Genomic DNA, 13,852 nt, shown 5'->3' on the forward strand with positions numbered 1-13,852 from the left:
AAATCCAGATTGTCTGCCTTCAAGGCCCTTTCCTCTATGTGTCCACCACGCTCTTCTCCCCACACACCTGCTGGCTGCATGACTCAGTTGTGTCAATAAACATAAGGGAAGGGAATGGAGAGAAGAACAGAAGCAGGCATACTAGAGGTAAAATGCCCAGTCCACACTCTGGTCACAGCTGATTGGCCAGGAGGGAACAGCTGGCCCAACACAGGCCAATCAGATTCTCCCTCTGGGAATTTTGCCAGTGAGCTACTTCATTTCCTTACAATGGTCATAAACGTGCACATCTGTCTCAGTCCATTTGAGCTGAATGACCTGGCAGGCTCGATGGAATCAGAGGTATCTGTGGTGGGAAAAGACACAACATGGAGTTGCTGGCAAGGCCCAGAAAGAGAATATTCTCGATCCGTATGGTTCTGAAGCCAGGCTTAACATCTGCAGGAAAAACTACACACCAGTTGAAAAGCAGCTCCCAGATGCTGCAGGTCCCTGGTGCAGATGAAGTTTCTGACCAAGTGATACCAAGTGGCCAGGCAACCAGAGCTGCCCATCATGAGCTGGTTTTTGTCAGATCCCCCAGTCACAGGGGCAGGCAGGACCAACAGAGATCCGTCATAAGATGGGGGTGGTACGTTCAAGATCAGCACAAGTGAGCTGCCGGAACAGTTAGCCCCGACACCCATGTCACACTCCAGTGTTACCCCAGCCCTCTCCTCACACCTATGGCTGCATGAGGAGTCCCTTGAGGCCAGCTGACCGAGGAGGAGAAAATCCGAGACAAGTTCATAAGGAGTCAGCTCAGTCCATGTCAGTGTGAGCAATGGCTGCTGGTACTCAGAGACAGGGAAGAACACATTTGGCACCCAGATGATCCACTGGGGGCATTTCTTGGTGTTTCCCTACCCAGTTTTAACAATACATGGACAAGTATAGCAGCCAAGGCTTGAAAAGTGCATGGTAGCCAAAGGTCAGAAGCCTCAGGAATGAGAGTCCGGGTCATCCCACCAAAAAGCCACTTAGACCAGCAGAAACACTAGCCCAGGGTGAGAAGAATCTAGTTCAGGTGATGGGGAAGGGGCATATTGATTATCAGAGTCTTGAGATCAGGAGCCGTAGTTTGTCCCACTAGCCCGTTTCTTACCAATTTCCCTAGAAAACAATCCACAATCCTAGAGAAGCCAGTAGAGATGGGGCAAGCTTACTATGAGAAGCAAGTGAATCTGAGCAGCTCAGAGGATGGTGTATCATGGATACTGTCCGCCAAGCTCCTACTCTTCAGGGCCACTCACCAGTCCCCCAGCTGCTGAGAATATCAGCTGCTGTTGGCTCAGGGCTTCATCCCTCACTGGACATCACTTTAACCAAGATACATCCCCTCCCAGGGAGGGCTCTGGCCCATGACTGGCTGATGGGGGGATGCAAAGGCCCAGCTCACATACCTTGGGACAACTATGAAGGGCCATCCACTTGCAGAGCTCCCTGCACAATTTGCTGAGGTCTCTATGGCAACCGCATTAGGGAACATCTTCTCTCCACTCAGCCCTACTTTCCTTGCCCACTTCCACTCCTAATTAAAGTTTTGCATGCAGCTCTCCATCTCAGTCTTTTCCAGGGACCCAACCTGGAAAGGCATCCCCCAAGCTCAGGCAGGGATCCTGAGAAACTCAAATGATGCTGACTCGGTTCCTTGACGCAAGGAACCCCAACAATTGAACAGCAACCTACCAATCATCAGTAAAGCCTTTTATTGATCTACTAGAGGCCGGATGCATGAAATTTGTGCAAGGAGCTCGGCCCTCACAGCCCCAGCTTTGTCCGGACGGTTGTTCTGCTGTTCGGTCTAATTAGCATATTAGCTCTTTATTATATAGGATCTTCAGTTTGGTTGTTTTCAACCTGTCCCTTCTCACCAGGGTTCAAGAAAATTACCCAAGGAAAAAGGAATGCAGCCTGAACCACACTTCATTGGTGACTTCCACTCATGTGCCCTTTTTCCTCACTTGAAATCATCTGACTTGGGAAATTTTTAAATAATAGCAAGACAAGGACAAATCCAGGGACCTCTACTAGGGAGCATGGCCAAGCTCGTCCTTCAAAAAGGAAAGGAAGAGAGATTAGCATTTATGATGTCTACAGGGGCTCAGCGTTGCACAGGAATATTTTTAGCAGATGACAGAGAAAAATGCAGGAAACAGGCTGATTGATTGACAGACAGCCCAATTTGTAATCTGGACATCTTTAATAAAGTCTGCAATGCAGGATTATCAATCTTTTCTCACCTCGATTTCTACCCTTCACAAGGAGATGGCCTTGATTTTGGAGGCCGAAATAAGTGGCTTCTTTACCCAAAGGCTTGCTGTATATGGCCGAGCCCCAGCAGCCTGGGGTCAGTCCTTAGGAACCAAGTCTCATCAACTTTTCGCGAGAAGAGAGTTTTTCTGACTAGTTACACATAGGGAATCAAGCTCTTTACATAAAGCCTTCCTGTATTTTAATGCAAGCAAAATGCAGATGCCAACTTCATCTGGATGCTATAATGCTGCTCCAAGAAGCTAAAGTCACAATAAGCAAGTTTCATGTGTCAGCCGAATGCAGAGCTCTCTCTATCCAGGATCTCTGTTGACTCGGACAACCCCTTGAAGCAGGTGCAGTGCTGTTCTTTTTTTTAAATATATTTTTGTTGATTTCAGAGAGGAAGGGAGAGGGAGACAGAAACATCAACAATGAGAGAGCATCATTGATCAGCTGTCTCCTGCACACCCCCCACTGGGGATCGAGCCAGCAACCCAGGCATGTGCCCTTGACTGGAATCAAACCTGGGACCCTTCAGTCCGCAGGCCGACACTCCATCCACTGAACCAAATCAGCCAGGGCATGCAGTGCTATTCTTATTCCCATTCTGCAGATGAGCAAATTGAGGCTCTGAGAAGTTACATGATTTGCCTGAGATTACAAAATGTTGTAAGTGTTAGAGCTCGAACCCCAACCTGGTCTGTCTGAGGGAGAGCCTGTTTTTAACTAGGACATTATACTCCGATATCCTAAAGATTTTTAACAATGTCATCTATACATCATAGCATCATAGCCCCTTATATTTCAGATTTTAAGACTTATGTATTAAACTTAATGTTTTCTATGATAATTTTTAAATGGGAGGCTGTATACCCCCCACTTTTGCAGGATAGGGGTGTGGTATATTGCCTGTTGTCTATTTTTAAGATCTTTTAGTCAATTTGTCTAAAAGTATTTCTTACTTCCATGTTAATAATAAAATTCAAATTATCCTATATAATAAAATGCAAATAGACTGACCGGCAGAACAACTGAACAATCAAAGTGTAATATGCTAATGATATGCTAAGGCTGCTCAACCACTTGCTATGATGTGCACTGACCACCAGGGGGCAGACAGTCAACTGGTCAACCAGTCGCCATGATGGGCACTGACCACCAGGGGGCAGATGCTCCGACCAGTAGGTTAGCTTGCTGCTGGGGTCTGGCTGATCGGGACTGAGTAAGATGGGCCAGACATGCTCTGGAGTCCTCCCGAGGTCCCTCCCCAGCCTGATCATGCACCAGTGGGGTCCCTCAGCCTGGCCTGCACCCTCTCACAATCCGAGACCCCACGGGGGATGTCGGAGAGTGGTTTCAGCCTGATCCTGCAGGCCACTCCCCTTGGAAGGGCTCCAGATGCAGGGCTTATGGCTGGCAAGTGCTGCTGCAGCAGCAGGATCCTCTCCCGATTTCGACTGACTGGGCACAAGCCTGTGGCAGGCACAGTGGGGCCGGGATGAGCGGGAGTGGCAGGTAGGAGCTGTAGGCAGCCTTTGACTACAGGGTTTAGCCCAATCCCTGCAGGCCACCCAGAGGGACCCCACCCATGCACGAATTCATGCACCGGGCCTCTAGTAATTTTATAAACTCACAAATAAAAGCCAAAAGGAAATTCTATGACTGACATGCTTTGTTGAAAATAAACATATTGCAGCTAGAACAATGTCTTTTCTAGCTTGCCTAACACCAAGACAAGTGAGATTTCCACATGCAATTCTACTGCCCAGAATTTCTCTCTTCTTTTGGGGAGAGGAGGATGGGCTGGAAGGGGAGAACGGTGGCTAGATAGCTGCATATTTATCCTGTAGCAGCTTCTTTTTAAAAAAATATTTTTTTATTGATTTCAGAGAGGAAGGCAGAGGGAGAGAGAGATAGAAACATCAATGATGAGAGAGAATCATTGATCGGCTGCCTCCTGCACGCCCCACACTGGGGTATAGCCGACAACCCGGGCATGTGCCCTTGACCGGGAATCGTACCATGACATCCAGGTTCATAGGTCAACGCTCAACCACTGAGCCACGCCAACCGAGCTGGTCTTTGCCACTTTTGCTCATGTTCCCAGAGAGCCTGTTCTAGGGCAGGGCCCACAGGAGATGCTGATGGATAAACAGGCACCCCTAAATGCCTGACCTCATGAAGTCTCCCTTTTAATGTTCACCAGTGTCCTGAGTTCAGGAGCTGACTCAGGCCTGGCCTATATGAAGAGCAGTTAACTTGTATTTCTGCATTTCCATTCAGCTCCCCTCTCCATGCCCACTTGGGTGGAAGAAGGCAGGCAGGGGCTACAGCAGCTCACAGACCCCAGGCAGGTTAAAATGCACTTTACTAGGCCCCTGGGTCTTCCAATGCTGTCCTCACAGAGCCTGAGGCACCCTCTCCCAACACGTCCAGCTGCACAGGAAGTGGGGTGGGTAGAGGGAATAGATGGAGTGGTTCATTCTCCTGCTCCAAAGGATCTTGGGTAATGCTGGGCCAGAGCTGCTTGCCTCTCCCCCTGCAGCCCCATCCCACCCCCAGCAGCTACCAGGGGTGGGCAAACTTTTTGACTCGAGGGCCACAATGGGTTCTTAAACTGGACCGGAGGGCCGGAACAAAAGCATGGATGGAGTGTTTGTGTGAACTAATATAAATTCAAAGTAAACATCATTACATAAAAGGGTACGGTCTTTTTTTTTTTTAGTTTTATTCATTTCAAACGGGCCGGATCCGGCCCGCGGGCTGTAGTTTGCCCACGGCTGAGATAGACCCTCATCAGAGTGGAGAAAGGGAATGCCTGGGCCTTCAGCACAGGAACTAGCTTTATACCAGCCACCTGTTCCTGCTTAAAGTGAGGTTCCTGCAAACCTCTACCAAGAGCAGCTGTGTAGGAGAAGGGAGCGCAGTCTGCTCCTGTCGGGGCAGAGCATGGCAGACCCTGGGAGCCAGGCTGGCCCTTTTCCTCGGGCCCAGAGAGCTGGTGATGGAAGTGGTGAGTACTGGATGGCCAGGTAGGGCAGCTGGTCCAGTGGGTGCCCCCTCCGCCTCAACCATGGGTCAGGTCACCAGTCCCGCTCAGCTGGTTCTCCGTAGGGGAGGCCTAGGAGCCTGAAGACATCCTTCTCAGTGGGGGTGGGAAGCACTCGGCCAGGCCCCACCTTGAGGGGTGTTCCACACCACAGCTGTGCTGAGGGCAAGCTCATGCCCTAGGTCTGGCCGGAGCCCGCATGGAGCAGGTTAAAGTGGGCAGAGCCGGTGAAGTAGAGCAGGACGCACGCAAACTCACTGTAGGGGACAATGATGGTCCAGTCGTCGGTGCCGTACCAGGAATAACCCAGCCCTGGTCCTGGGAGCTGGCACACACCCAGGTACTTCTGCTGCTGACTATTTTCCTCCTGGCTCACCAAGTCATCAGTGAGGAGCCCTCGCTGCCACAGGCTGTCCAGGAAGCCCTGGTGAGACCGGCCATCCGGGTGAGTGACCGCACGTCCACATCACCACAGGTTGCTTTTCCCCATCGGTAGGAACGCCACACACAACGGCCCAGGGTTGAAGGCCTGAGCTGATTCCCGGACTTGTCTGCTCAATCTCGGTAGCCTCCTCCCTGGGCATGCGTTCCAGAAAGTCATGGTAATGCTTCAGGCCGATGGCCTGCTGGGTAGTTGGGGAGGCCTGGTTGCGGATATTTTCTAAGCTCCGGAAAGCTGGACAGTTTGGGTTCCAGCTCCCCAAATATTAGAGAAGAGTTCGCAGACAGGCATGCTGTCACTGATGTGGTCCGGCTTCCGCAGATGTCCACTTTCTAGGGTCGCTACAGTCTTCTCGGCCATCCGTTTCCCAATCCCAGGGACACTCTAGGCTTCCTGGTAGGAGGTAACAGGCTTGTAGAAGCTCCTAAGGGCATCGGCGGCCTTGGCATAGCCACGGGCCCTCCACTCGTCTCCCTGAACATTGTAGGCTTTGGCCAGCACTTCCAGCTTTTCTGTGATGTGGCTGTTGTGGTTGGTCACCCTCTGACTCGAAGGCTGTGCACAGACCCACCTATCCAGACCCTCAGGGGCTGGGCTAGGCTCACCATCTCCCTCAGGGGGGATGGAGTATTGGCCTCTGATCAGGGCTTCCAAATCAGCTGCGCTAACTTGGGTCTCTTTCCCTTCACTGGTTTCATCATCAGAGCCAGCTGGGGCTTGGGTGTTTGGAGCTTCTTCTGTCCTCTGGGGAGGAGATACAGGTCTAGTGGGAGTAGGTTGTCCTGAGCAGAGTGGCACAGGCTCCAGTTGAAGAGCCCTGGTCTGCCTTACTGAGCTGTGGTTGGTTCAGGTACCTGTTGGGTATGAAGATGCTGAATCCTGGTGTGTCCACTAGCCTTCTCTCCTGCCGGCACAAGCTCAGCCAGGCTGACTTTTCCAGCTGAGCACCTGAGGGCAGTCTAAGGGGGCAGAGGGCTCGCTCACAGTCCAGGCCATCATTCACCACCATGTGAGTGACCCCTGGGGCCTGAGCAGAGTCTATTTGGCCACCATGTTGGACAATCTGCTTCTCAAAGAGTTCTGCCTGGGCTCGCCCGATGACAGTGGGCACAACATGGGCCCTCAGGGAACTCAGCCACTCTTGCTCCTTCTCTGTCTTCCCTCTTGGGAATCTCTGCAAGTGCTTTTAATGATGGATTGGCATGGATTTTCTTCTGCTTGGGAAATGCCTTCAAGATGCCCCTGGGGCCGAAACCGGTTTGGCTCAGTGGATAGAGCGTCGGCCTGCGGACTCAAGGGTCCCGGGTTCGTTTGTATTGTTTTCTGTTCTCTGCAGATAGCTTCAAGCTTTTTTTTAAAAAAATTTAAACATAATAAGAAAGCATCGATGTTTCTGACTCTCTGTCTCTCTCCCTTCCTCTCTGTGAAAAATCAATAAAATATATTTAAATAAAAATAAAAGAGCTTTAAAAAAAAAAAAAAAGATGCCCCTGGGGTCCATGGAGGTATGGCTGGATCCCAGGCTTTTTAGCAGGGCAGCCAATGAGAGCGGATGAAGAACAGCTTCTTTTGTATTGTTTTCTGTTCTCTGCAGATAGCTTCAAGCTTTTTTAAAAAAAATTTAAACATAATAAGAAAGAAATGCCATTTATTGTCTGTGGTCTGATGGTTTCAATATCTTAAGTCTCTGTAGATCCCGTTCTGTTGCCTGCTTTTGCTGGTTTTCACGCCTGGAGTGGGTTTCCTTGTGTGCCTGGTTATTGTTGACTATCATCCAGGTGTTTTTTGTTTTGTTTTGTTTTGTTTCTGTTCCAATAACACTTTATACACTTGGAAATTTGATTTGCATATAATTTTCACTTGACATAAAATACTATTCTTCTTCTAATAGCATTTCAAAAATTTCAAAATCTAAAAATCATTCTGAATTTACGGGCCTTACAAAAACAAGTGACCCTGCAGATTCAACACAATACCTATCTAAATTCCAATTACTGTTTTTTCAGAAATTGAAAAGCTGATTCTAATTTCATATGGAAATTCAAGGGCCCCAAAATATCTAAAATAAATCTTGAAAACAACAAAGTTAAAGAACTCACATTTTTTAATTTCAAAACTTACTAGGAAGTTACAAGACTTTTTTTATTTTTCATTTTTTGTAATGTGCTTGTCTGTCCTTATGCCAAACAAGATTGTATGGTATTGTCATAAGGACAAACACATTGCAAAAAAGAAAACTAAAGACCACTATCCCCCATGAATATAGGTGTAAGAAACATTTAAGAATAATGGCAAAGATAATTAAACATTGTATGAAAAGACTTAGCCACCATGACCAAGAGAGGTTTATTATAGGAGTGTAAGACTGGTTCAATATTTTAAAAATTATCAATATAATTTTTCATATTAACAAAATAAAGAAAAATCAAAGGATAACACCAACACAAAAAAAGTGATAAAATTCAACACCTATTCATGATTTTAAAAAACACTCTCAGAAAAATAGAAGGAAACCTCCTCAACTTGTAAAGAGTATCTACAAAATACTTCCATCTAACATTATGCTTAATGGCAGAAGACTGAATGCTTTCTCTATAAAATGGGGACCATTATCCTAATGGCTAATGACTTTAAACATTTTTTCATATACTTTTTTGCCATCTGCATATATCCTTTTTAATGAATTGTTCAAGTCTCTTGTGCATTTTCAAGTTGGGTTGTTTTCTTACTGTTGTGTTTTGAAAGTTCTTTACATATTCTGGATATAAATCCTTTGTTCAATATGTTATTTAAAAATATTTGCCCCAAGTCTGCTGCACACTTCTCAGAACAGTGCCCATATCCAGGACCAAGAGGTGGGAGGACAGAGAGAGAAAAAACATTGGAAACTTGTACCCCCTCTTGAGTTCACAGCTCCTCTGATTAAAAAGGAAGTCTCCCTGCCCTAGAGTTTTATTTATTTTATTTATAGGAATAATCTGAGGCCTAATGTGAAAGCACCTGTGCTCAGAGATCTGCTTCCCTAATGGAGCCATACCAGCCTGGGCCCACCCTAACCCAAGTCCAAAGCCTGCTGTTTCCTGCACCAGGACAGGCTGGGTCATCAGAACCTGGGCTGTAATTCTGCATGAAGGCTGCTCCACTTCCAGGCCACCCTCTTCTGAGGATGTAGCCCCGGGGGCCCCAGCTGACTGTAGCGAGGACCTCCCTCCCTGGGCTGGCTCCTGGCTTCCATTCTGCCTTCTCTTCCCAGCTTTCCCAGCGGGCTGAACAGCGTGGGATCAGTAGCCCTCGGGGCAAAAGCAGCCTCTGCTCATTCCCCTCTCTGGTTCCTATTCCTTCGCCTGTTGACCTAGTCATTTCTTACTGTCTTGTCAGCAATTTCATACTATTTTAGAAGCTTTCAAAAAATATTTTATGCAGCTTTTATAGTTGTTTCCAGTAGGAGAGTTGGTTCAAAGAGTTTAGCCTGTCATTGCTAAGAAGTCTCGTCCTACAAGTTTCTCAAGAAATAATCGACTCAGACCAAATTTGGGAGCCTACTAATACTTGAAGTTTGATTTATGTGTCTTAAGACAAAATAATAGATTTTTCAGCAAACATATCTTTAACTGTGCCCACTGAGGTCTGCAGTCCACAGAAGGCTGGGTTAGGGTCCTCAAACGAAGGGGGGACCTAGAGGTGGGAAGGGAAGACCATAAGAATCACCCCAGCATCAGGCTCACTGGCTCTGCCAAGAGCGGCTGTACAACCTGGCCGATCATGCCAGCTCCTGGCTGGTTTTCTCAGCTGGAAAATGACAATAATAATAATAGTAATGCCTGTCTCACAATGGTGTTGTAGGGATTCAATGAGACTAAATAATACATGCAGAGCCTTTAGCACAATGTTAAGCGTCTGATAAACAGGATGATTATTGTTGTCCCTAAGATGCTGATGTCCTCAGACACACGCACACATGTTCACCAGACAGCCCCCTCTTCTCCGCACATGCACGCGGACCTAGACGAGAACCATGCCCCCGTTAATGATGATTTGAATAAATCACTCCATTCCGATGGTCTGGCTGCTAAGGACATCATTCTGAAGAACTTAAAGGCAGGCCTCCTGGGTTTTATCTCCTTTAACTTGTTCTGTGACCTACAAATTGGAAGGAGGACACTCATTCAGATGTGGACAGGGCCCGGAGATCCTCCCCGATATAAGATAGCCCCGCAGCCACGGGGCAGGTCGTGCTGTTGGGATAAAGCAGAAGGCTGTTTGAAAATAATCAAAAATTCTCTCAGGAAGCCCAATTATATTTTTACATCAGGAATCAAAATGCCGGTGCCGCAGCCTTCAGCCTATCATTCACAGACCTTTTATCCTGTAATTAAGCCGGATCTGCTGCTGGGCTAATTCTTCCCTGAATGACACCACCCTTTGAGCCAGCCCGTATGTCGGCAGAAGACTTCACTCTGATGATCTATTACACCAATACATCACCGCAGTGAGCTGCCTCCTTAATGATTTATCCATAACACATCATCAGAGTGAGGCGCACTCGTAATATATTGCTCAATAAGTCTGCGGTGGCCACGGGGAAAGCCAGGAGCAGCAGCTGAGTCGGTGCCCTTACATGGCTGGTGTCAGCCCGCGGGGCCATGCTGGGCTCTCCCTCCCTAAACAAATGTTTATGTAGGTGGGAGGGCTCCCGTGCCAATAGCCTTTTAAAATATGAAGAACCATGACCTTAAGAAAGGCCTATAAATCCAGAGCAGAAAGGCCCGCAGTGGGTAGTGGAGTCCACCCCTCTCAGCCTGTCAAATAGGCAGAAAGCATTTTTCTTTCGGCTCTGACTTAGCAGAGGGCCAGGGCCACTGCACCGCACAACCCCAAGGGGCGCCGTTGCATTGTAGTCTGTACAAACGGTACCTCCTAGAATTGTGCAACGTGCAGGCCGCGCCACCTCACATGGCAGCCCTGTAGGAGGCCCTGGTCAACAGCAAGAGACTTCCGGTATCCGACTGCCTGTTTGAATCAAGGTTCTGGGAATAACCCTATTTCGTGGGCTTGCTGTGAAATTGCACAAGGTCATGTATGTAGAGCACCTATCACATAGGGAGCACTCGGCAAATGCCAGGCATGACGGACAGCAACTTTAACAAATCCCAAGAGCCAGGAAAGCTGTAGGTCTAGGGCTGGTAGCAGGCAGACCTTGTGTATTGTGTTCTTCATCCGGTGGGGCCCTAATTTTTATGTATGTACGAGAGGTCTGGTGCACAAAATTCATGCACAGGTAGGGTCCCTAGGCCTGGCTGGCGATCAGGGCTGATCTGTGAAGCAACGGGCGGGGCAATCGGGGCCCCCACTCACACCTACCTTGACCTGGCACCACCCACTCGCTGATCGCCCCACCAGTTGACCCACAGATGGAGACTGGTGGGGCGGGGCGGGGCCCTCGCTCACACCCACCTTAGCCTGGCGCCGCCCGCTCACCTGCTCCACCATCCTGCTTCGGTCCTGCTCTCCACCAACCTCCCATGTCCCCTGCCCTGCCCCTTCCCCCCACTGGCCTGGCCCAATCGGCCCCCATTGGGGCCAGCCAGCCAAACCCCACCCATGCACGAATTCGTGCACTGGGCCTCTAGAACAGCGGTCGCCAACTGGTGGTCTGTGAGGTCTGAAAGGTTGGTGGCCTCTGGTTTAAGGAAATCTTTGGAGCAGTGATCACAAACCGGTGATCCACGGACCACTGGTGGTTCGTGAGATTCAAAAGGTTGGCGGCTGCTGCTCTAGTAAATATATAACAATGATAGCCGGCTCTCTGACTGTATAATGATGCACTGGGCATGTTTTAAGTGCTTTATGCCTACTAAATTATTTAATCTTCATTAGCTATCATTAGCCCCATTTTGGATATGAGGAAACTGAGGCAGAGAGAGGTTAAGTAATATGCCCAACATCACAGAACTAGTGGTAAGTGGCAGAGCTAGAGTTTGAACCCTGGTAGTCTGGCCCCAGGGCCATGCTTTTAAACACCACCTAATATCTATCTAGTCTCACAGTGGAATACTATACAGCAGTGAAAACAGATTAACTGAGTGCTGTGAGCCGCTCCAGCAAATTAACTGAACCTAGGGAGGGGGTCAGTGGAACCCCTGACCTATAGCCTGCAGGTCAAAAGCACCAGTGATGCCCTTGGCTTCCAAGTGGCATCTACAGTGTATCTGTGCATATCTGGGGGTGGGATGGGGTGGGAAGCAGTCTTGTGGGGCTGAGCCCTTAATCTGCAGGATCTCTGGATAGATGGTGTCAGAACTGAATTAAATTGTAGGATACCCAGCTGGTGTCACAGAAATGTGCTTGTTGTGGGGGGAAATCCCCACACATCTGGTGACTGCAAGGAAAGTGTTGTATGTGAGTAGTAAAGGAGACTCACAGGGGAGAAACACACAGCAGGGAAGCCTGGATTATTCCTATAGAGGAAGGTAGAAAACTGAGTTTTTCCCTCACAGCAATGCTCCAGAGGAACCATACTAGCTCCCTAGGGCTGCCATAACCAATCGCCACAAATCAAGTAATTTATTCCTTCACAGTTCTGGAGGCCAGAAGTCTGGAATCCATGTTATCAGGTCCACTGTCTCGGTATCGCAGTGATTGTGTTTGGGTAACCTTTGTTTTACTTAATAATGCCACATTCACGTCACTTTTATTATAGTATAACTAGAGGCCCGGCGCACAAAATTCATGCAAGGGTACGGTCCCTAAGCCTGGCCTGTGATCAGGGCCATCTTTCCCAACTGCCCGCATCAGCCCTGCCCCCCGCCACCACCCACCCCCGGTTCCCCATTCGCCATTGGGTGATCAATACCTGACAGCCAGGAGAAGAGACTGAGAGATTGGCTGTTCCCACCCACTCGCTGACCCAGCCCCGCCACGGGTCGCCCTCTGTGTGTGGGGCGACTGGCAGGGGATGGGCCTTGGCCTGGCGCCACCCACATCTCCCGCCACCCAACCCTGGTTCCCTGTTCACCATCAGGCAGTTGGAGCCTGCAGGCCAGGGAAAGGGACCAAGAGGTGGTCAGTGTGCCTCATAGTGACTGGTCCAGCGGTCATTCTGGTTGTTCGCTGTTAGGGTCAATTTGCATATTACCCTTTTATTATATAGGATAGAGGCCTGGTGCATGGGTGAGGGCCAGCTGGCCTGCCCTGATGGGGGCCCCGGATCAGGATGGGGGTCCCCGCTGGGGGGAGGGGCTGGCCAAGGCGAGGGGCTGTGAGAGGTTTGCAGGCTGGCCCCACCCCCCAATCAGGGTGGGGGGTACCCGCTGGGGGGTGGGGCCGGCCTGGGCAAGGAGCTGCCAGGGGATTGCAGGCCGGCCACGCCCCTGATTGGGGTGGGGGTCCCCGCTGGGGGGGCGGGGCCAGCCTGGGTGAGGGGCCGCTAGTTCTGGTCTCTGGTCATTCTAGTCGTTCCGCCGTTTTGGTCGCTGGGCTTTTATTATATAGGATTGTTGTTTATTATTAGTAGCTGTTGTTCATCTCTTAGTGTGCCTAATTTATAAGCTAAACTTTGCCATAGGTCTGTATGTATAGGAAAAAAACAGCACAGAGAGGGTTTGATACTATCCTTGGTTTCAGGCATCCCCTGGGGATTTAGAACATATCCTGCAGATAAAGAAAGATGACTGTGGTTGGATGACTCCAATCTCTGCCTCTGTCTTCACGTGGCTGTCTTCCATCTTTGTGTGTGTGTGTGTGTGTGTGTGTGTGTGTGTGAGTGTGTGTGTGTGTTTCCAAATCTGTCTCTCTTTCTAAGGACTCTAGTTAAAGACCCTATTGCCAAATAAGGTCACATTCAATTAGAACTTCAGCATATCTTTTGGGGGCGACACAACCCAACCCAAAACTGAACCTCAATAAGTATTACTACACACAGGAACTAGAGTGGGAGAGAGAATCTAAATTAGCTAAATCCTCATCAACCTTAGCAGAAAGCCGAGAGACAATGACTGCAGTTGGTAAAACAAGCATGGTGGTATAAGTGGGGATTATTTGTGTGAAGGTGATCACCAGAATCACTA

At 49.0% G+C, this 13,852-nt stretch overlaps 1 pseudogene; it reads right to left on the reverse strand.

The window, feature by feature from the left end:
- Window positions 1-5,125: 5,125 nt before the first annotated feature.
- The window catches only part of LOC102439561, a 14,003-nt pseudogene continuing 5,276 nt past the window's right edge, over window positions 5,126-13,852 (reverse strand).

The sequence above is a fragment of the Myotis lucifugus genome, unplaced genomic scaffold, assembly GCF_000147115.1.
Source record: "Myotis lucifugus unplaced genomic scaffold, Myoluc2.0 scaffold_158, whole genome shotgun sequence".
NCBI classification, from domain to species: Eukaryota; Metazoa; Chordata; class Mammalia; order Chiroptera; family Vespertilionidae; genus Myotis; species Myotis lucifugus.